This window comes from Peromyscus maniculatus, chromosome 7 (assembly GCF_049852395.1).
Source record: "Peromyscus maniculatus bairdii isolate BWxNUB_F1_BW_parent chromosome 7, HU_Pman_BW_mat_3.1, whole genome shotgun sequence".
Lineage (NCBI taxonomy): Eukaryota > Metazoa > Chordata > Mammalia > Rodentia > Cricetidae > Peromyscus > Peromyscus maniculatus.
The window spans coordinates 47,463,913-47,467,689 of record NC_134858.1 but is presented as its reverse complement, the minus strand read 5'-3'; positions in this window follow the sequence as shown (position 1 = coordinate 47,467,689).

The window sequence follows — 3,777 nt, the reverse complement described above, 5'->3', positions numbered from 1 at the left end:
ACTGAAATATTTTATAACTGAAATATTTTATAACTTTGTTGTAGAGATTTACTGCAGATATTTAAAAAATGGTCACTTTTAGAAAATACAATAAAGACAGTTGAATTTTTTTATATTTGGTGGGGGGTAATGAAAACCAGAGCCTTGGACATGCTAGGCAGTGTTCTCCACTGAGCTATTTCATTGGTGTGCCTAAGAAAATATTTGTTTATTTTTTATGTGTATGAGTATTTGCCTGCACGTATGTATGTCTGACTGGTGCCCATGGAGGCCAAAAGAGGGCACTGGATTTTCTGGAACTGGAGCTACAGGTGGTTGTGAGTCATCATGTGGGTGCTGAGAATGGAATCTAGGGTCCTCTGGAAGAGTAACAAGTGCTCTTAACCACTGGAGCCATTCACCAGCTCCTATGTCACTGTTTTTTTTTTTTTTAATGCTGTCTGATAACTGAGTGCATGTGAAGTCTGTGGGTCTGTTTCTGCTGGCTGTTCTCCTTCTTTCTACTTTACTGCTGTTGATGGTATGGATGGCATTGCCTTCAGAAATGCTATGCTTAGAGATTCTTTGAGGCATTGTGCAGGTGTGTTCTTCAGAGGGCATTCGTTTAGTTCTACTGCATGCCTTGGTCCAGAAACACCGTAAGTTAAAACCCACGTCCTGAGCGTCATTTTTTTTTTTTTTGGTCTCTCACAAGGTGATATGCACTTCAACTACAAATCTGCCTGAGGGCTGTTTGTTTGCAATTTCTCAGACCCATTTTTGTTTCATCTTCTCCTCATGGTTCTGAGTAACAGCTCTCCTACTGGCGTCTCAGGGTGCTTGTAGGAGATGAGGCAGGGAGAAGAGTTTGTTACTCGCTTTCTCTAATCTGGAAGAGACAATTTCATACAGCCTCTGTGGGTGAATTGAATACTTCCCACTCCTCCTGCCCAGTCCACTTACTGAACTGGTACCTAAACTGGAGCTCTGGGTTAGTACAGACACACCCTCAGGACAAATACTGCTTTTTGTTCAATTTCCCTGGCCAGGTTTTCATTCTCAGTCATGCTTTAGTGTGGTAACTACCCAGGATGTTGTCTGGTCTCCTTAGATTTAACAGCTACCTTTCCAGAATTTTTGGTGATTTTTAGCAGGAGTGTTGACTTGAATTGCTAGATACCATTATCCCACAAGTGGAAATGTCTATTTCTATTGATGCTAAAATATCAAGGAAAATTATACTTTTGACTATGGTGTCCTTGTCTCATTCTGTTGCTGGAATAAAACACTCTGATCAAAAGCAATTCAGGGAGGAAAGGGTTAATTTTTAGTTTACACTTCCAGGTCACAATCCATCACTGAGGGAAGTCAGGGCAGGGAGTTGAGACAGGAATCTGAAGCAGAAACTTATTGGGGGATATTCGATAACACCGTGATCCCCAAGTTTGCATTTGTGTTAATTAAATAAAATTAACCCTGGGTCAGGAGGCTGTGTTAGCAACTAGTTGACAGAAAGTAATCATAGAGCATCAGAGGGCATCCAGGAGAGACAGAGAGAAACAGGAAGTAGCAGGGAGAGATTTGGAGTGGTGCATATTTTTTTCTGATTTGGCAAAGCAGAAGACAGCAGGAAGGAGAGAAAGTAAGCTAGTTGTGACCCAGACTCTCTGAGCTAGCAGGTTTTCACCCCAGCCTTTGAATCTTGACCGCCTGCCTGAGGAATGGTACTGCCCACAGTGCTTTGCCCTTCTACATCAATTAATAATTGAGACATTGCCACATACCAACGTGGTCTAGGCAATTCCTCAGTTGAGGCTTCTTTCTTGGATGACTCTAAGCTGGGTCAAGTTGACAATTAAGGCTAACCAGGGTATATGATATATAGGGATAGTAAATCTCATATACAGTCCACTTTCTTCTACAACCAACATTTTATTTTCTCCATACCTCCCCACATTCCCACCTGATTTAATACGAACTGGGATGTTGGTTTAAAAACATTATACTTACATTATGTAGATTCTCTTTCAAGCCTTTCCCCCTGACATTTGCATTTGTTTGCAATGGTATTTACAGAAGTTATTTAGATCTATATTTAACAGAACTCAGTAGTCAATAGGCAACATCCCAATAAATTCTAGTTCCTTTATATATCTTTATATAATTGAAGTTTCTTTTTAAAGGAACAGGACACGAGGAAGTATATTTTCTGAATTCCCATATATCCATACCATGTTCTGGTTTCTTTTACATGTTAAAGAGAGTTTGACTGAGCATAGAATTATGTAGAATTTTTTAAAGATTCTCTTCCTTTGTAAGTTACAGATGGAATGAAATGTGATGCCAGATTATGTCTATAGCTTTATTGGTAGCTTCTGTATTGACTAGAAAAATCACTGTAGTTAAATAATCCATGCTTGGGTAATCAATATGCTTCACTCGGCGGTGAGTTTAGACATAATACTTACACAAAAATGTCTTATACTTTCCATGTGCCATATCCCAAAATATTTCTCGAGAGGAGTCTCAGACTGTCACTAGAGTCCCCCACCCCCATGACAACATTCAGACTCCACATCCTTCAGGCCACCTTAGTTTCAGGGTCTGAAGTCAGAAGCTCCGGGACTGCCCTGTGTTGATTTCACATTTGATTCAAGCCAGTCCCTGAGGTTTTAGATATTGCTTTGTTCCATGAACTGTAGCTATGGCTTCTTGTGAGGAGACAGCCTCCAACTGCCTACCCTTGGGCTGCCCATGGGCTCTGTCTGGTGAGTCACCACTGACCTTCTCTGGGTTATCAGCCTCTATGGCTCCTGGTCTCTCTGGGCACCGTGGCACTTTTCTCCACTTTTGCCCAGCTCCAATGTCAGGGGTTTCTAAAGCAAAATTGCAGGACTTTTAGTACTTTTTTACTCTCATGTAAGTGCCGTGAAAATCAAAAGATGTTCCTGGGTTTCCATCTGAAATGTCCTTGGACAGTCAGCAGCAATTGAGATGCTCTTAGAACATCCTGTGTGCCACCGTGAGGAGACCGATTTGCTTGAAGAATAAATGTTCGTGATTCAGTTTCTATTTCCCAGAAAAGGAGGAAATGCAAGGTGTGTGTGACCTCCTCCCCTGGTCAAGCGTGTGGCCTCACCTGTGGCCCTAGGAATCCAGAGAGGAGCGTATGTTTGGATTTTGTGCAGGCTGGGGAAAGAATGTGCCTCTATATTCCAGGGAGCGGTGTGCTTGCTGCATTGCATCCTGGGAGGGTCTGAAAGCAGGAAAGGACTCTAAGAAAGGGTCGGCATCTGAGTGCTGCAAAGTGGAATCCAGAAACTAGAAACTCCCCGAGGAGTGTTCAGGAGTCTTCACAACACCCAAGCACTGGAGGGAACCTGCGGTGTGCTCAACCAATTTGGAATAGAAGGAAGACAAGGCTCGCTGAGGGGGCCCCTCAACCAAAGCAGAGGTAGGGGGACAGTAGCACAGTAAGAGTGGTGTGTGTGTGTGTGTGTGTGTGTGTGTGTGTGTGTGTGTGTGTGTGTGTGTGTGTGATTTAAGCTGCATGTGCACGATGGTAGTGTAGCACCTGCCAGAAGGTGGAGATGACTATAACAAAGCTTCAGAAGCATGAAGACATTTAGTGGAAGATTAACTCTCGGAAATGCTGTGTTTGTGGAAGGAGCAGATGACTGGCCCAGGATGGGAAACAGGCAAAAGACACTGAGTGGAGAGCTAGAAGTAGCTCTGCCTTGTTTCCTTAGGGAAAGACTGGGCTCTGGATGATCCCCAAAGACAGACACATTCTTAGGA